Source organism: Olea europaea, unplaced genomic scaffold, assembly GCF_002742605.1.
Source record: "Olea europaea var. sylvestris unplaced genomic scaffold, O_europaea_v1 scaffold879, whole genome shotgun sequence".
In the NCBI taxonomy this organism is placed as follows: Eukaryota; Viridiplantae; Streptophyta; class Magnoliopsida; order Lamiales; family Oleaceae; genus Olea; species Olea europaea.
Window position 1 is genome coordinate 16299 of NW_019267252.1, and position 21282 is coordinate 37580.

General features: G+C 33.4%; 2 long non-coding RNA genes across 2 annotated transcripts; both read right to left on the minus strand.

The window, feature by feature from the left end:
* Nucleotides 1-2950: 2950 nt before the first annotated feature.
* LOC111392107 lies at nt 2951-3868 on the minus strand. Its single transcript, XR_002702214.1, has 3 exons — nt 3713-3868; nt 3185-3267; nt 2951-3078 (listed from the first exon to the last, which is right to left on the minus strand). It is a non-coding gene; the product is annotated as an uncharacterized LOC111392107 (long non-coding RNA).
* Nucleotides 3869-5239: 1371 nt separating this feature from the next.
* LOC111392104 lies at nt 5240-6161 on the minus strand. Its single transcript, XR_002702212.1, has 3 exons — nt 6116-6161; nt 5514-5605; nt 5240-5404 (listed from the first exon to the last, which is right to left on the minus strand). It is a non-coding gene; the product is annotated as an uncharacterized LOC111392104 (long non-coding RNA).
* Between the last annotated feature and the right edge of the window lie 15121 nt (nt 6162-21282).

A 21282-nucleotide genomic window follows, 5' to 3' on the forward strand; every position in this document is an offset into this window, starting at 1 on the left:
GGTAATGTTTGTGGAAACTTCACTGTCTATGGTGTACAGTTTTTCCTTGCCTTTTTTGTTATGTGAACTATCCGCTACTTCGGTTGAAATGTCGATGTGACTAATTTCAGTTGAAGAGTCCACATCAGCTACTGTAGTTGAGGAGTTTATGTCTGTGATTGTTGTTGACGCATTGAAGGCGAAGATAATTTCATAGTGATATTCTGGTGGATCTTGATGTTTTTGTGTGACTTTGAGGTAGAAGAGCATATCTTCTTTAGATTTAGTCGTTATCACATCGTTTAGATGTATATCTGGATGTTGCAATGTAGAAATTGTATGTGTTATATTTTTTGTGTTTTCATAAAGAAATTGTTATAAGGCAGTAGTAGGTTTGTTTATCGTTACAAAATGGCTCATTATGTCGTTGGCTTTAGCTTCCAATAGTGCCTCTGCCGCCTCTCCTATTATGCTTGCATCTAATTCTCCAGATTTATCTTCGAGGCGAATGAAAGCGTTTGCTCTGGAGAACAAAGTTTAACACATTAGATGTCATTATCTGCTAGAACTAAGTATTGTTTTTAGTGAATATTTAAATCTATATTTAGAGATGCAATTTACCTTGGCACTACTTTTGCGTATTCGTACTTACAGAAGCGACATTTGTAAGTTTCTTCAAAGTCTACGTTGGATGTTTTTTTTCAATTGCTACATGACATGTACCCGAAGTTTTGGTGGGTCGAAACAATTCTCCATTGGGCGTTTACCCAATAGAATTTTTTCTGTAAGAAGACATGTATGTTAAACTGGACGATGAGAAGTGTTTTCATAGTGTTCAGTGTAATTTATGATAAAGAGGCTATGTATAATGTATATATTTTAAAGATTTATTTGAGAATGTACCCCCAGGTAGACTCCTAGTAAGTCTGCAAGTGCGTAAATTTGTTTTGAGCTGGAGGTGAAAGCTTTGGAGGCGTCACTGCAACAAATGGTTTCTCAGTCAGCTTCTCAAGTACTTCATTGTTTGTTTTCACCCTGTAGGAAATTAAGTACATAGTTAGTTGTATATGATAATAATTTTCTCTCCAATATGTTTCTTGTATAGATGGAAGAAGTCTAGAATTTGGGAGTTAAGTGTGGAAACCATTCTCTATAATCTGCCACTGCTAATATTTCAGCATCAATGAAAATAACACTATTGAGTTTAGTGGAAAGTGTAATGCCTACAAAGGATATGAAATAGAAGTAAGATTAGTTATTTTTCTGATTTAACATTAGAATAAAGTAAAGGCTATATGTATATTGAATTTACCATTGAAGGAAGAAATTTTAAGATCAGTGGCCCATATCACAGGTCTTTTTGCAATGTTTTCAATGATAGAAATGCATTCTCATTCAATAAAACTATCCCACAGTGTAAGCATTACAGTTTGAAAATTTTTGTCTATCAAAATAATATCTTGAAGACAGGCTTGTGTGCCAAAGTGGGTTTGGATGATTCCTTTTTGGTGAACGTCTATAGCGACCCCTATAACACCTGTAACAAAGAAAGAAGGGATTTGTTTGTTATGTACTGTACATGTGGTTGTAGCTGAACTTGAAGAAAATAATTAGTAAGTGTTGAATGGAAATATTGGCTATAAGGTTAGTATATGTTGGGAGCTATACTTATGTTCATGTTCTTGTCCATGTATCTTTCTAGTTCGTGAAATGGAGTAACTTCATATGTAGAGAAGAGGAAGTTTAGGTTATTTTCATTCACTTCTTCAATTCTCGTTTTCCCTGTGATGGACCAGACTTTTTCTTCAGCAGAGTTTGTAAATGTGCTTCTGTTATGTCTGACAGTTACATTTGACAGTATGTATATCTTCCCGAGTTGTAGTTGATCTTGAAGGACTGTAATGTTTGCATCATAGATTGTGGCTGTAACTTTGTTTCCCTGTTTCAAAGGTTATAAGGGGTTAAGAATATTAGGAGGAGGAAAAGTTATAATTAGAAATGAGAGAGTTATTATAGCTATTAGAGTGTACCCACCTCTAAATCCATTAGAAGAAGATTTTGATATCAACCAGAGGTGTTACGAGCATTTTTAGGTGACTGTTTTCTTGCAACAATCACTTTTGCAGACCAGTTATTTTCAGCAATAGAAATTTCTGGGATGAGCTTGTATGAAGTAGTCATCTTTAGTATCTGTTAATAACATTAAGAAGAAGTCAAAGCATAAGTAGTTGGAATTGCTATCAGTATATTTAGGTTTGCAAGAAAAATGTAAGAATACTGCTAGAGTAAAACATGAAGATGTAAAAAACTTACTGGACATGAAAGGGGAATATAATTTTCCAAGTTGTTCTTCTGTAGTTGGGAAGTATAATATGGGTTGGTTGTTCAAACATTTGAAAGTGAGAGAATATGTTTCAGGTATATCATATTATATTAGAAGGATAAGGATAAAATTCATGCTATGTTGTCAGTCAGATAGCACACTTGCAGTGTTTTAATTGTTTTAATGCATGCAAGCATGTGCTGTAAAATATTTGTTGTGGATAGAAAATTTATCCCTGCAAATTGTAGACAATAAGCATGAGAATAGCCTGCAAACACATTGGAAAAATAGTACACTCACAATGTTTTAATTATTTAATGCATGTATGTGTGTGCTGTAGAATATTTAATAACAAAATCTGTTCATGCAGGTTGGAGACGCTAAGTATGAGACCAGTTTGCAAATACTTTCGAAAAATAGCACACTCACAATATTTTATTTATTTTAATGCATGTATGTATGTGCTGTAAAATATTATTTACTGTGGAAAGAAGTTTGTCACAACAGATGTATGTAATTTGTTGCAAGATAGCCATTGTAAAATATTTATTTTTGTAAGGCAAATGTTAGGGAAGTATGGTATAAAGTTACTTTTATTTTTTATTATGTAGAAAATAGAACTAATTTTATTAGAAAGGTTATTATTACCAATTAATGAAAGGTATAGTAGAAGTTCCTTATTGGTAGTCACTGTACATCGAGTGCTTTCAGTCATTGCTCGAACAATAATATGATCTTAGCTATAGCTCTCATAAGAGTGACCCCATCTAAAATCCCTGCATACCAGGAAGTATTCAAATGATCAGGAATAGTATAGTACAGTATAACACAATCCGCCAAATGGGAGAAAGGACTAAAAAGCACGTTGCCAAATTTACTTACAGCAATGCAGGGTGAAAAAACATACTGGATTGCTGTGGCTCTGACTTCAAGTGCAGTGGCAACTCCAACCTTTTACAAAAGTGCTAGATCTTTGATCCAAAGTCACATTATTAGACATGTTAATAAGAGAACAAACATAGAAGTTTAGAAATTATAATTACAAATGGCTAAAATTAATAAAAAATAAGAGGACTTAGAAGTTTCTACACTCAGTATTAATCCCATAAATTAAACATTCTTAGAGTGTGTAAATATGCATCATTAGGTAGGCCATTACTTCTAGGATTCTATAATAACAAAAAGAGTACTGCTGCTCACATATATCAAATTTCAAGTGCTGATACACAACCTCTGTACATAACTAAATGTATAAATAAAGATTCTATAAATTGAATTCAGTTTTGAAGTAAACCATCAAACTACAAATAACTACATTGTCACAGTTGTTTGTTGCAGTCCCTACCCTTCTCCAATCTTCTTGAGCCTTCTAGAATAAGTATTAACCCATTAAAACATGAGGTAACTTACCATCACTCCACCTCAGAAATTGGATCCTTCATTTTTTGTTTGGTGATAATCCTTTCACCTACTTTTATCAAATTTGGGCTCATAAGTGGCTCTGCCTTTGCTTTTGCCAGCAGTGTTTGCTTTATTTTTAGTTCCTTGGCCTTTTGCTTCTCCAAATTGTAACTGTGAAAGAAGATGTAAACAGAGTCAGACCACAATAAAAATGTAACGCAGAATTAATATATAATAGTACTCAGAAAGAAGATTACTTTCAGCTTAATGATTTCAATGTCTTTTGACCATTTGCCTTCATCAACGAATAGTTGTTACATAGAAGGCCTTCGTATAGATTAGCAATTATTCTGCTGAAAAGAGAACTTAACAGACAAATGCCACCTTCAAGTTTAGAGAATACCAGCTACAGAAAAAGATACCAAGAACATATAGTTACAATCATCTAAAAATAGAGGATTTAACCACTCGGATTGAAGAGCGGGTACTAATATTTCAGATTTGTGTATCCATAGGTAAGAATATATGATGAAATATAACCATACAAGGCACATAAAAAAAGAATACCATGCATCAAAAAAATAATGTTCTATTTTGATAATCATATGCCACAAAAACACTTGAAAATAACTTAACTATCCCCTTCTCTTCTCGAGAAAGAAGCGGGCTATTTCTTTGCAAAATTGTGCTCAATTTTATATGCGGCAATTCCACTAAAACAATATTCCATGAAATAAAGTTACATGTGTAGAACATATATATCATCATATGGCCTGGCTAATAGTTCAATATTCACCAACTGATCATCATCCAAATATTAATGTATAGTATTTTTATACATTACCTGTCTAGAGGGAAGCAAAGTTGTAGTCCATCCCTCAATTTCCTGGACATCAATTCAAAATGAGGGCTGATGATTTCACATTTGTTCAATCACAATTTTTCTAGATTGGTGATAAACAAATAATCAATGTTCTCAAACTTTTCGATGTATTCTATAGACATCATAAAGAATTAAGGGTATAGATAGAGTCTCTTATTCTTAAATGGACGAAGTAATACCACATAATGTTTTTTATGCCATGTTTTTACATCATGAGGAGAAACTTATTAATAACATTGGAAGATGGTTGAATCATGACCTGATGCTTCCCTTTCATCTATTCATTGATATGCTCTTAAGAGCATCATTGAAAACGCTAACTCTCACCATTTTTGCTTTAAAATGAGGTTGTATCATGAAAAAGAACAAGGTATAAGATATTATCATTTTGATTAACTTGACTGAGAAAAAAATTCATACTGCCAATGCAATCAAGTATTGACTGAATTTAAACAAATGCACTAATGAAAATAGCATTTAAATATTTGAGTAATAGCTTCGAGTATTTATGAATAGAAAGTTCAACCAAGAATAGTAAAATCGCAAAAAATAAAATTCAGGGATAAATGTCGTAAAAGTGCAAAACATAGTTTAGTGGTAGTCACATACACTATTTAATATCTCAAAAGGTAGGTTTATATGACATCCTCACACAAAACCAAAAAGTAACAATACACGTGTAAGAGTGGTTTAAAGGCAAGTTTATAGTGATTTATTACCTCATCTTTTGGTTTTCCTTCAAGTGAAGCATCAGGAATCAACTCAGCTAGTTGGAAGGATCTTCAAAAGGATCATCCAATATTTACGTGTTCTTGATTCTATGTGAAACATTGGATTTGATGGTCAGAAGAAAGAAAATTGCTGAAAGAATATACACTAATTACTACACAACATTGAAGGTAAAATGCAATAAATATAAAAGGTGACCTAATATTTTTGTGAGGCCTGCCGTTTGCATCCACGTAGGGTTCATTTATTCTAATAAGCGTATTTAGATCTTCTGCAATTTCCCCAAATATCTGGCAATTGAAATTAGAATTGTATTATTCCAAAAGGTTGGAAGAAATTGTTTGGACAAAAATGCATCATGTCATAAATAATCAATTAGAAAAAGCATCAGAGAAGTTTCGTCCCACATTGGCTAACTATTCTTTATCTTGTCAGACTAGCAAACAAAACTAAATGTTCAAAGATGAGAAAGTATCAACATATTGCACGTCTTTATTTCTCTCTTTTTCTTTCTTAATAGGAGGGGGTGGATATTATTTGAAGGTAAATAATTTGACACTCAACATAAAACGATTTTATAGATCTCATAAAATAACAAAGGAGATAACAAAAAATGTACTTATCATCATGTGAGCAGAACAAATCAAATTTATCTTGCACATAAAGCCAGTAAAATAGGCATCTTGTATTCCATTTTTATTTTAGGTGGAGGTGCGGTGGAGCTTCTTATATTCAGTGAGCAAAAAACACTCAAAGATTTCTTACATACAACTCTAGAGTAATAAAATGAAGAGAACTACCTCATGGATGTTGGACATAAGAAGCTCCATTGCTTGCTGATCTTCCCAACATGGATAGAAACAAGAGGCATGCAGAACGACTTAGCCAGCATACTTACTTTCAATGGCTGAAAGTGCTGCTTCATAATCACAATAGGTAGATAGTTGAGTTGATAAAAGGAAATAAAAGGGTATTATGTACACAACCTTTTTCATATATAATTGAAGCACAAATATCATTAGGAGAGAATTTCTAAAAGAATAGTGAAAGGACATTAAATAAGAAGATACTGAAGAAAAAAATAATGCAAATTACTATCCTTGTTAGAAATACCAAAAAATACAAGGACTTGAACTCAGCAATAAATTATTTTACTAATAAATTAGACTATGACTCATAGAATAAAAGAATAGGTTGAAGTAACAAATGCAATAACACATAAAAAAAAAAAAAAACATTTGTGAAAAGAATTCTCATATGTAAAGTAAGTTTGCCCAATTTTTGTAGCTTATTTTTATTCATATAGTCTTCTTCATTATATTTATGAATTCGATGTTTAGGAAACTTGTAAAATATGAATGAATGCTCATAGAAATGTTTAAAGTTTACAAACGTACAAGTGAAAGAATTTCTTTGTATACAACATTTTTAGCACATGTATTGTGTAAATTATTTGAGTCTGACGGCTTAAGTAGAACTTTTATAGACATACTGGTTTTTGCTCGTGATAATGCTACATAAAGTTGGCCATGACAAAAAACGGGTTCTGGAAGATATAAGCCAACGAAATCTAATGTTTGACCTTGTGCTTTGTTGATAGTCATTGCGAAGCATGGTCTAATTGGAAATTGAGTTCTCTTAAATGGAATTGACTTATAATCACTTTTAAGAGGTATGAAAGGAATCCTTCGTAAGAAAACATATTTTCCAGAATACTCACCAATTGAAATTTCAGCTAGAATTATATTCTTCTCAAATTTTCGACAAGTAAGACGAGTCCCATTACATAACCCTTCAGAATGATTAATATTTCTCAACAACATCACAGGACAGTTTACCTTAAGGTTTAATTCATGTGGTGGCATACCATTTAAAGTTAAACTATTCAACAAGTCTTCTTGTAGGCTCTGTTCTGACTGATCAATTGCTTCATCAAAACTATAACATGTGAAAATTTGTCCAGGAATCTGCTCCAACAAAATTCTATTAATATGATCAACACAGTCATTTCTGGGCGTAAGAATAACTCGATTAACCATCGTATGTGAATTATCAGCATATTCTTCTATATTTGAAAAAACATGATGTATTAAGTTTTTTAAAGACGTAATCTCATCCTCAAGTGGTAAAATTATACTATTTGGAAGTTTAATGCATTTACAATCATGTTCTTGCTCTGTTCCATTTCCAATTCTAAGCAAATAATCACAAAATACAGGATCTAATTTTGCTCTTATATTTTGGATTAATGGTAAATGTTAAAACGAAGGCCATAATTCAGAGAAAACTAAGCTAGCCTTTGTAATGTCTTCTTCTTTCCCTTTGGGTACCACTGGTAAAATTGGGCGAAAATCTCCTCCGAGAACTATAACTTTTCCCCCGAAAGGAAAATTACAATTGGGAATATCTCTAAACATTTTATCTACAGCTTCAACAGCACAACGATTTATCATAGGTGCTTCATCCCAAATTATTAATCTACACATTTTGAACAAAGTTGCCAATGCTGATTGCTTGCTAATAGGACAAATAACTTCACTAATTGTTTCCAAAGGAATTTTAAATCTTGAATGAGCTGTTCGACCTCCTGGCAATAAAGATGCAGATACTCCAGAGGATGTATCTGCAGAGGATGCAGTTGCCAAGGCAATTAAATTTTGTGATCTTACACCAGCTAAAAGTGCTTTGTATAAAAAAGTTTTGCCCGTTCCACCTGGACCATCAATGAAGAAAGTGCCTCCTAATTCTGATTTTACTTTCTCCATAATTATATCATATGCAAACTGCTGTTCATTATTTAAGATTGCTGCATAAACATATCCCCCTTGAACATCAAAATTAATTCTCCTCTGCAACCATTCTTCTCAACCTTTCATCCTCATCTACATTTACATCAAGCGATACTAATCCATACTCATTTATGTTTTTACCTAACGATTCTAAAATAGAATTAATATCCTATAGAGCTTTTACTTCAGCAACCTCCACCTGAATATTTTCATGCACATAATCATCAATCATGTAAACTTAGAATTTATCCCATAGGAACTTCGGATCATTAGGGTTGCAAAGCGTGAGAAGTGTAGCAAAAAGACGTCTTAAAGAGATAGACATTTCGTAAGCAATAACTTCGGATAGACATTCTTCACAATGGTGATCTCCACTTAACAAACCATGTAGAAGTGCTACTTCTCGATATGTTCTAGCAATTACCCCATTTGAAGTTCGTAAATCATTAAATGATTTTGGCCCTCGAATATGATTAAGAAGCACACATAGGAAATAACGTTCTCCTTCAGATGGATTAACTGTAACAACTCGTCCTATAACAATTTGTTTCTTTCTAGGAGTCCAAATCTTCTGATTTGTATTCCAAACAAAATGAGATAGAAAATCTTGATATAAAAGTGTCCTAGCAAATTCATTTACTTCATTTATTCGGAAGAATTCAGTCAACATTGTTCTTTTTGCATTTCTTTCTCAATAACAACAGATAAACCATCATATTTATCATATGTTACTTGTTGTTGATTTTCAGTATGGAGCTGTAGAGAGTAGACGGTTGGATGCATTTCTGCCAAATTGAAAGAAAAAATCCTCCACATAGCTTCAGGTGGAGATATCCATCTAGCAGATTGGTAAGCAGAAATTTCATCAATTTCTTTATTTCTTTCATCTGTACTTAAAGAGAAATTAATACGATCATGTCCTTTGTACACATATTTGTACAAATATTTCACAGCTTTGATAGAAGAACATACTTCAACGTTAATATGACAATCAAATTTTGCACTTAGATAAGGATTATATGGAACAACCCATCGATTGTCTAACATTTGGCCCCTAACTTTAATGAAAATACCATTATCACAACGTCTATATAATGGATATGAGTTATCATTGAATATAGTAGTATTACAATAATCCTTACGATATTTATTTTTACAACTTCTATTTCCCTCCATACATACTTTTTTTTGGATTAAGGTCTCCACAAGGGCCATGCATATTGTGTTTAACAATAACAGAATGAAGATGAGAATGTATATTATTGTTAGGTATTTCACACGATACTATTCTATCAACTTCTTGAGCGGAAGAAATTTTCTAACTAGAATTTAAAATTAACAATAGATGTGCATGAGGGAGTCCTCTTTTTTGAAATTCGATGATATATATGGGCAACAATAGGGCCGAAAATTTTTTCATTGTACAAATCATTTTTTAGCTCCTCTAATTTTGCTCTAAATATACGTACAATTAGATCAGGACGATTTTGAACATCATCATTGTGCTTAAGTTCTTGCTTAATTTCTGGCCAATTTGGATTACATATTATAGTCAAAAATATATCTGGTTTTCCATACCGTTGCACAATAGCCATTGCATCCATATATCTCTTTAGCATATCTCTAGGCCCACATGTAAACGACTGTGGTAAAATGAACTTTCTTCCAATTTTGTATCCTCTTGTTTCTCCATTTTGAACATTATCTACAATGCCTTGATAAAGTTCAGCACGAATCTGTTTTTGGTTATTACGAAAATAATCTAACCTAGTAGTTTCAATCTTAACATACATATCTACAACATATTTTTGAAACAGTCTGGCAGTGTGAAGTAATACAGACTTATTGGATGGCCTAATTTGTAGTTTGTACGAATAGTATTCTCGATAAGAGACTTGAGATCGCTTTTTTGATCCATAAAGCACTACATGACGACAAATGAAATCTACTGTGAGTACTTATATAGGAATTTATATTGTAGCAATTAGAAAGTTTACTAAATAGTATATATGCAAACTTTTATCTTCTTTTTCAATAATTTCAGATGCAGAAGCAGCTGTGCTAGGGAAAACAATAGAGCTAGGCAAATGTTGAGGCTGAACATACATGTCTCTGCATCTCTCAATGCCCTCATGCCAACCAGATTACCCATATGGAAAAAGCAGAGGATATTGCAAAGGATCATAACAGCCATAGTAGTAATGTACCCTGTGCGACTGTCCAGAATGGCCATATATTATAATGTCACGAACATGAGTATTTGCTTTTTCATCATTTTCAACCCATACAGCAGCTACTTGAGACGTTGTAGGAGTATTAAAGACTCTTTGATCGAGGCCTGGATCACATCTTATGTGTATTCGATGATCTTGCAAATTTGATATGCGACTTAAAGACCTAAAGAATTTACTATATGGATTTACTTTCAAGATTTCAATTAAAGTAATCAAAGTAGACTGAACAAAGTTTTCTGAAATTTTCATAGGATTATCAACTTCATTATCTGTATCGTAAAAATATAATTGCATATAAGAAGGCTTATTATCCTCTGGCATAAGCTGGTTTATGTAATGATATACTTGTCCTTGAACCCTGAATGTATAAATTCCTTTGTACGTTCTAAATAGTTCTTTATCATACTTTACACCAAAAGAAGTAAAAGCAAAGTGATTATTATATCCTCTTGCGATTTTTTTTAAACTCCGTACATGTAGGTTCTTTAGAAGTAAACAAGTTATATAATTCATCTGGCAAATCATACATAAAAAGTTTAACTTTTCCATTCGAACAACAGAAACCTTTACTTTCTCTATGAAATTTTTGTGCACCACAGTACTTACAATATGTGCATGTAGGCAATACGTATGCAGTAGGCGGTATGTTGAATAGGTTAAAATTTCCTCTTAATTCAAAAGTCAAAAAATTCATCGTTTCTTCATTTGAGCCAGAAGTCTGAAGATCAGAATGTGTTTTAGATTCATATATGTGAGTAGCAGTGGAGTTATTATTTTCGGGCAACACACTATCAATTATTCTCTTGCGACGATCAGTACATTCACTTCTAACTCTATTTCGTTGTTCTCTTTGTCTTTGATTTCGTTGTTGACGAATAAAAGCATTGTATGACTTAGTTGTACATTTGGAACTTGTTTCAGAATAACTATCACTAAGCTCTATATCAATAGGAGTTTTTGAAATATCCATTAAAATAATAGGATAAATTACCGTCCACTTGAACTCCAACGTACACAGCAACTAAAGAAACTGAAGATAACAATTTATAATACATGTATTAGATAATATACACACAAGATGAATTGTATAATAGAGAAAATTTGACAAACTAAAAATAGAAGACGTCTTCAATCAGTTAGAATTCTAGAAAATTTAAAAATAAAAATAACATAGGTATATATTTTAAAATACACAACATATGAACACACAACCTAAAGCATTACTATCTCTTAAAAAAAAAGGGAACACAACAGGAAATTTGTACAAGAACTGATGTTTAATTCAAGAGTTCAAAGAATAAGTTTTACTTCTACATTATACATCAATTCGACAAAATAATTAATACATGTATTACATAATATGTATGCAAAAGATCAATTATATAATAGCGACAATTTGACAAAAGAAAACTAAAAGACATGTTTAACAATTTGAAATTAGAAGAAATGTAAAGATTAACATAATGTAATATGCCGATTTTAAAATATACAATAGATGGACATTAAACCTGAAGTCCATCAATACATCTTTAAAAAGGAAACATGCTGGGAAATTTCTACAGGAATTCATTCTTATTTGAAATATTCAGAGACTATGTATTACTTGTACATTATGCATAAATACCATTTCCAGTTAATTCATATCATTTTTCTTCAAGCTTATTGAAATTTGAATTGATTGACCAATTAAGAATAAAAAAAAAAAAAATTACATCAAATAAGAGATAGGAATAAGTCAGTAAATGTTCACTGGAATAAATAAAATAAAGAGTCAAAATAGAGAAATTATTAGAGCACACAAAAACATTTACTTTCCAAACTTAAAAAATATTCTCTATTATGCATAAAATGCTATTTATAAATATAGAGTCTATTTATGACCCATCTACAGGAAAGATAACTATGATCAAGATTCACAGACAATGTTCTCTTTTCCAAATAAAGCTAGACAAAAATCATCAAAGTTAGGACATAAAAACAATTAATCTATATGATGAATAATTAGCCATGCGGAGGCATTGTTTAAGTTTATTTTTGCAAATCACAAATAAGGTGTTACTATCTAGTACTTCTATTTAGTTAGCTGTTAAGGTTGTTACACGGGGAAACTTCAAGTCGAAGCAAAAAAAGTCGAATTGATGGGGGATGTTATGTCTTTATTTACTTTCCAAATGATTTGAGGGACTGTAAGCTAAAAACTTGCAACTTGAACAAAATATTGCACAAAAAACAAATTTAACACTCACAGAAATCGTAAATGAGAGAGATTTCCAAGCACTGGTGCTAATACTCCTTCCAAGTAACATCCATTGAGATCCCTATACAAAGAACAAAAATATATAAATCAAGAATATACCTTTTGTACATCAAAGTAATAATGTATATCGACATCAGTAGGTCTATAATTCAATAATAAGACCACTAAGGACCAAGAAAAAATTAGAAGAACAAATTTCCAGAAATGGCAAAATATGTTTGGTTTGGATATAAAGTTTGTCTGGCATCAACTCTTCTACTTTTGGCTAAATTCTTCCAGTTTGTCAACGGTAGTTGTTCGTACAATTGAAATAAGATCCGAAAAATAGACATTTACAAATAGTTCATAAAAAGTTTTTAAACAAACCAAGATAGAAAAGGGAAACTTACAAAATTATCTTCGACTCGTGCAAACTTCGTTGCCTTTATACAGATACAGAGTCTCTGTATATCTTCCTATTTATTTGCCTGAAAATTTCTCAATTCTTGCTCCGAAATTTCCTAAGAAAATCTCCGAAAAATGATGTTCAAAGCACTCCTTGCAGAAGAAAAACAAAGGGGTATTCTGAAAATTCGATTTTGTCGACTATAGTTGAGATTCGTGAAGAATTTTATCGAGCATTTGCTGAAAATTTTATCAGATCATCGAACAATTGAGAGAAAACGAAGTCACCGATGGTTTGAATATATGGGTAACAGTGAAAAGCCACTTTCCTATTTCCCAGGCCACTTGCCAAGCCAGATAGTGAACAGTAGAACCAGTTTAGGTGTGAAAACTAAGTCTCATAAATGAACAGTGAAAGGCCCTATCATCTCTTTTAATTAGTGTAGTGATTTATACATTTACTTGTTATGAGACTGAACACTTTTGTTTACATAGACTTCCATAGGTATAGTAATTAAAATTAATCTTATAGAATAAGGTTTAGGATTCAAATTTATAGATTGGATTTTTGGTCAAAGTCTCTAACTAAATGATGATGAATTATGAATTTGTGGCACGTCGACATCATGAGTGATAAGGAACATCTTCACTTGCCATTCGAAAAGTAAATTGTTAGGATTTAAGGTACGTAATTCTTCAATTGTCTTCGTATGTATATTACTTCGTTAAATGTATGAATGTGTTGTCTTAATTGGTATTATGTAAAATTAATATGAGAGCATTATATTTCATATCATAAATACTTTGTATTACGAGGTGTATGTCTATCCCATAAAGGTGTGAGTGAAAAATGAGGCATGAGGGATCGGCACACCCGACCAATGTTCAATGTTAATGCTACGATAGTATACATAGATTTGATCGGGTCTTAAATAACAAGGTCCACTGCAATGTGATTGGTTAGGCAATAACCCAAGTCAGCTTAAGATACCAAAGTTAAGGTTTCTAAAGAAATGAAATAAAAGAGGATACACATTGAGAAATACTTTTTGATTGTACAGTAATTCATACACATATCATATTAAGCTTTAGCTCATTCTTCGTTGTCCCTCCCCATTTTCAGATGATGAGAGTTAGGTGATACGACACGACTACCTAAGATGAGATAGACTTAGTATTGTCCCAGACCAGATATTCTAGTTGTATGCTAAATTAATAATTTGAAACTTTTGAGAATTGTTATTATTATGGATAAATCATTTCGGATAATGTATTTTACCTTACAAAATTGTTTAGAAATTTATTATTTTGCAAGTTCTGATGTCAATTAAGTTCACTCATGTTAATTAATTTGATCTATTTTCCACATTTATGTTTTAAAAAGTTAATTAAGGCTTACACTTATTGGTTTAGGGTTTCAAAATTGTGGTAGTTACATTATCATTGCCAACCTCCTCCTTATCTTCACAATTATCAATTGTTCAAGATTGTGTATTACTAGCATAACTTACTAGTAAAACTTTTAGGAAGACCAAAGATGAAGGAGGCTTGAGTTCAACGTAAATAGTTTGCAATTCTATGAAAATTTTGTTTTAATTTTTTTATTTTTCTGAACATCAAAACTGTATAGATTCTTGTATAAAATTCACGGACTATTGTGCTTAGATTTGTTTTAGAACATTGGTTTTTCACCCACAAATCTAAACCCCTATTTGAGCCATATTTTCAGCCACAAAAAATGAGAATTCCAACCGTTGGAGACCAATTTTAGCCATCATATTTGACTTCATCTCTCTCTGAAAAATTTTGACCGTTATTTTTGAACGCGGGTCCCACCTAAGAGAGATGAAGTCAAATATGGTAGCTGAAATTGGTCTCCAGCTATCGAAATTCTCATTTTTTTTTGTGGTTGGAAAATATGGCTCAAGAAGGGGCTAAATAAGACATTACTATCAACTCTCAAAATATATTAAAATAATTTTTAAAAAAATGGAAAACCAAATCTAGGTAATCCTAGGGTGTGGATCGGACAGATGCTGGTGGAATAGAACAATGGGACCTGCAATAGATGACCTGGTCGAGGGTGTTGAGGATAATTTGCCTCAATCTAAGGCATAACATATGTAATAGAATTGACTCCATCATTCTAGCCTAATTCTGTGATATTATTTCCATTGTAATTTGTATATAATTACTCTAGGTTGATTTGTAAGGCTTTTTGTATATCAATATAAATTCACTCACTCACCATCACTAAAAGCTGTGAGGTGATTTATTCTTCAAAGAGTCTTATGGTATCAGAGCCTCTCTTGGATTAACATCCATAAACCATTCAATGGTAGCTGGTCACAAAGTGCCTTAAAGGCACGAGCATATTCAAAGACAGAGCGTGTTCCACACTGGGGCTTCAGGCTGGTACTTGGACACTGGGGCTTCAGGCCACATGACTGCCAATCCATCCATTCTGGATCACTCAAATAATTACATCGGTAAGGATTGTGTAATTGTAGGAAATGGTGCTTCCCTACCTATAACTCACACCGGTACCATCTCTCCCAACCAAAATCTTCATTTACTTGATGTTTTAGTCGTTCCTCGTTTAACTTAAAAAGTTTTTGTCCATTAGTAAATTAACTTCTGATTTCCCTCTATCCATTACTTTTACTAATAATTCTTTCATTGTTTTGAATCATCAAACGAAAAGGGTGGTGGCAACCGGTAAACGAGATGGTGGATTATATGTGCTGGAGCATGGATATCCCACTTTTATTTCTATTCTTAATAAAAAGTCGTTACATTCCTCATAGATTTATGGCATGCTCGCCTTGGACATGTAAACCATTCCATTATCTCTCTTTTAAATAAACAAGGTCATCTTTATCTTACATCTCTATTGCCTTCTCCAACGCTTTGTAGTGCATGCCAAATTGCAAAAAATCATCGTTTACCTTATTCACATAATGACAAACGTTCATCTCATGTGTTAGATTTAATTCATTGTGACATATGGGGCCCCTTCCCCGTTAAATCTACTTCAGGGTTTGTCTATTATATTATCTTTATTGATGAATTTTCTCGCTTCCCTTGGCTATACCCATTGCGTTTAAAATCTGACTTTTACAATATTTTCCTTCAATTTCAAAAATTTGTGGAAAATCAATATTCTGCACGAATAATTTTTTTTTCAAAGCGATGGCGGTGGAGAATTCACTAGCAATCGTTTCCAAGCACATCTTCGCACCTCTGAAATCCATAACCAATTATCTTGCCCATACACACCCGCTCAAAATGGTCACACTGAAAGAAAACATCATCATGTGTTTGAGATTGGCCTGGCTCTTCTTTTTCACTCTCATCTTTCTCCTCGTTTCTGGGTTGACGCCTTCAGCATTGCAATCTACATCATCAATCACTTGCCCACACCACTTCTTGGAAGTAAGTCTCCTTTTGAGCTTTTGCATGGTTTCTCTCCGGATTATGAAATTTTCCATCCGTTTGGCTATAGTGTTTATCCTTGTTTACGTGATTTCAAGCCTAACAAATTTTCTCTCCCATGCATTTTTTTGGGATATAGTCCCTCATATAAAGGATTTCGTTGCCTAGATCATACCACCTCTAGAATATACATCACTTGACATGCACAATTTGATGAACATCACTTTTCCTCTTTAGAAACCTCTCATGCTCAACCTCTCTCATCTCTCCATTTTTCCAGTTTTCTTGAGCCTGTCTCATCCCATACAAAACCATCTCCCCTTGAGCACCAACTTCCTTCCGTTACTATATCCAGATCTAACCTATGTGTTATTTATACTGACCCAATGGGTAAGTCTGTGCAGGTTGCTAACTCTAATGCAGGTTCTACTTTGGTCCACTCGGCCCCCAGACAATCCCCTGTTGAGTCAGACACCGCTCCTCAAGTCCATGATCTCACTCCAGCTCCAGCTCCGGCACCTCCATCAGGATCTTACCCTATGATTACATGAGCCAAGGCTAGTATTTTCAAAACCCGCCATTCGGCTAATATTGGCACCTTGGGTTCTTCTGGTCTTCTTTGTGCTTTTCTTACCTCTACTGAGCTTAAAGGTTTCAAATCTGCTGCAAAGAATCCTGCGTGGTTTGCTGCCTTGGATGAAGAAATGCAAGCCTTGCAAAACAACCGTACCTAGATTTTGGTCCCTAGGCCTGCTAACACCAACATTGTGGGCTCCAAATGGGTATTTAGGACCAAATTTTTGTCTGATGGATCCATCGAGCGTCTCAAAGCTCGTCTTGTTGCTAAGGGTTACACACAGAAACCTAGTCTCGACTACAATGATACCTTCAGTCTTGTTATTAAGGCTTCCACTGTTCGCGTTGTACTCTCTATTGCTATGTCTAACAAATGGCCCCTTCACCAGCTTGATATTAAGAATGCGTTTCTCAATGGCACTCTTGCTGAGCATGTTTACATGGAGCAACCTCCCAGATATATTGATCCACGCTTTCCTAATCATGTCTGTCAGTTGAAAAAAGCTATCTATGGTCTAAAGCAGGCGCCTCGTGCTTGGTTCCAACGCTTCAATTCCTTCCTTACTCAACTTGGATTTTCTTGTAGTCGAGCTGACACTTCGCTATTTTTCTTCCATAAGCACTTTGATATCATTTATTTGCTCCTCTATGTTGATGATATTATTATCACTGGCAACAATCCATCTCTCATCCACAGATTCAATTGCAAACTTAATTCCGAGTTTCCTACTAAGGATTTGGGTCATCTTAGCTACTTCCTTGGCCTTGAAGCCTGAACAACTACAAACGATCTATTTATCAGTCAGCTGAAATATGCACGGGACATTCTTACTCGAGCTCAGTTACTTGATAGCAAACCAGTCCATACCTCTATGGTTGTTTCTTAGCACCCGTCTGCAAACAGTACTCTTTTCTCAAATCAAACTCTTCACAGATCTCTGGTTGGCGCCCTTCAATACTTAACTATCACGCACTCAGATATTGCTCATGTTGTCAACTCTATGAGTCAATTTCTACATGCTCCAACAACAGACCATTTTCTTGCAGTTAAGCGTATTCTTCGCTATATCAAAGGCACCTTTCATTTCGGCCTCATCTTCCACCCTTCTACTACTCCTAGTACCCTCATTGCTTACTCTGATACTGATTGGGCAGGATGCCCCGATACTCATCAGTCTACCTCTGGTTATTCCATCTATCTTGGTGGAAATTTGGTTTCTTGGAGTACTAAGAAGCAATTCACAATCTTCTAGCTGTGAGTCTGAATATCGTGCCCTTGCACACACTGTCGCTAACCTTCTTCGGCTTACACACCTTCTTAAGGACTTACTAGTATTACTTCCACAGTGGCCCTTTCTTCTATGTGACAACAAAAGTGCCATATTTCTGAGCTCCAATCTTGTTTCTCACAAACGGGCCAAACATGTTGAATTAGACTACCACTTTCTTCATGAACCTGAAAACTTCAGACTCAATTCGTCCCTTCTCACCTACAGGTTGCCGACATCTTCACCAAAAGTATCCCTCGACCTCTTTTCGAATTCTTTCGATCCAGGCTTCACATCCTTTCTAATCTGATGCCCAGCTTCCGAGAGGTGGGAGTGTTGGATAATTTGCCTCAATCTAAGGCATAATATATGTAATAAAATTGACTCCATTATTCTAGCCTAATTCTGTGATATTCTTTCCATTATTTCCATTGTAATTTGTATGTAATTACTCTATATTGATTTGTAAGGCTTCTTGTATATCAATATAAATTAACTCACTCACCATCACTAAAAGCTGTGAGGTGATTTATTCTTCAAAGAGTCTTAGAGGAAGGATCAAGTCAGCTGTACATGAATACTGTTAATCAGGTCAACACATCTGTCCATTCATCATGTGATCTGATTAGAGTCTCTCTTTAGGTGATCGTGATCACAACATAGTACGAAGTTATTCCTCTTAATGATCTGGCCCGAAGAGCAGATGTCAGCTATATCCCACTGCAAAGTCAACATGTCCTACTGGAAAGCCCTAATGTGTGTATAGATATTGATCTCGAGGTTTATCTTATGTCCATGAGCCAAATGATATAAAAAGATGAGTGTATTGTAGGACGATTATTACCTTAAAATTCACTGGATCTTTCATGTTGAATAATAAAAAAATACATGAATTATAGCAGAAGAGTACCTGATTAATTGCAACAGTTGAATCCTGTGTTTTAGTCTTCCAAATCTATACACAGCCCGTAATTCTCTCTGGCGATGGGAGGCAGAACTGAATGAGCAAATACCTACGTGTGATTTGAGGACCATAATCATATTTATATAGTGATGCCCTTTGACCTAATTTGACCCATCAGAACCGATCTCTACACATAAAATACCCACACTTTAATTGGATGCTTTAAAGCCCAAAATACCGAAGTCTTATTGGATCACTTTTAACTGGGTTTAACCGAATTTGATAGTTTTAATTTAAAACACAACAATTTACACATATAAGCCCACACGATCATTTAAAATTCCTCACATGTATATCTATAGATTTTTACTACGAAAGGTTGAAAATTAAAGCTAGCTACCTAATGCATTATCTTTCAAATCGACTCTTTTTCATCTTCCTCACACTGGGTTGACTTCTTCCATTCGTGGGGAGATTGTTAAAGATAAGTTTTATATAATGGTTTGTATGTGTGAATTGAAATAAGTCTCTAAAGCGTAATGACTGGATGTGATTTTCCCATGCAAATCAAAAAGCAATGGTTTTGATATGGTGCAATTTAGACCTCCTAATAAATTCGCCATCCAATAAGGTGTTACCTAATAATTCTTGTAGATTCGTGCTAACAGGTGCACTAATTCAAAATAAACACATGGATTCTATAAACTGAACCCATTTCGTTCGATTTTTCTGCATCCCACACAGCTTTAATTGATTTCGAAATTCTTCTCTCCTAAATTAAGTCCACATAATTTTTGTGTTTGTCGTAAATTCGAATCTTTGAGCTTTCAAGTTCTTTGATATTCTGTTCAAGAAGAATACTTCAAAATTGTAGTTCCCCTACAAGGTTATAATTGAGATTAGTCTTGAAAGTACATTTTTGGGGATGTGCATTACCTGCAATGAGCGAAATATGTCTTAAGGAGATTTGTAATCGTATACATTACTTCAAGTTAAATTTCCATCTACTTCTGTGTTTTCTTTGTACCAATCAATTTCTAACAAAAACAATTTAATTTAAACTAAATTAATTATTTGTTTTAGAAAAGTCAAGTTTTATTAGATAAGTTGAGTTGACATTGCGCCTCATGGTTATTGAGGCTAGTCTTGAAAGTACATTTTTGGGGATGTGCATTACGTGCAATGAGCGAAATATGTCTTAAGGAGATTTGTAATCGTATGCATTACTTCAAGTTAAATATCCATCCACTTCTTTGTTTTCTTTGTACTAATCAATTTTCTAACAAAAACAACTTAATTTAAACTAAATTAATTATTTGTTTTAGAAAAGTCAAGTTTTATTAGATAAGTTGAGTTGACATTGCGCCTCATGATTATCATTTAGGTCTGAAATTTCTCCATTTTCTTATTCATGGATGTTGACGAAATATTTGTTTCGTTTAAGTTATCACAAGTGCACAGTTGATTAACTAGTAATAAAATAAAATTTGAGTCCAGATATCGTTCCCACTGAGGTTGTACTAGTTCATGTGAAAATTAATTTAGCCTTAACCAAAACAATGAAAATTTATGATTTTTCTATAATTAAATTGTAACCAGTTAAATTGCGCATGAATGTAGAACCTAAATTAATTAAAATCAATGCAAGATTACGATTAAACGCAAGTTTATAAAAAATATGATGATGGATAGTGTACTAGAATCTCGAATCCCTTTATATTAATCCCGTTAACTTCAAAACTTATAAATTTGAGAATACGATTCAATTATGAAAACCAGTATTTCTAATTTATTTAACAATCTCTCTCAAGTAAAATTAAACATATTTTTACATGTGATCTAACTATATAACAATGCATTAAGAATTTATGAATGCTTAGTGATCATGTAAAACATAGCGGTATATTCATATTTCATATCGAACTCTTTGACAATTGACATTGCGTCAAACTTATTTTCAATTTTTCGAAGATAAAACAAGTCTTAAAACTCATACAACTACTGCGCATATGATTGCAGAGAAAATTAAATTCATGGCAATCATTCAAGAATAAAAAACGTGCTTTAAATGTCAAAAGGAAATAAAATCATGATTTAAATGTTTATGATACAAGCTACAT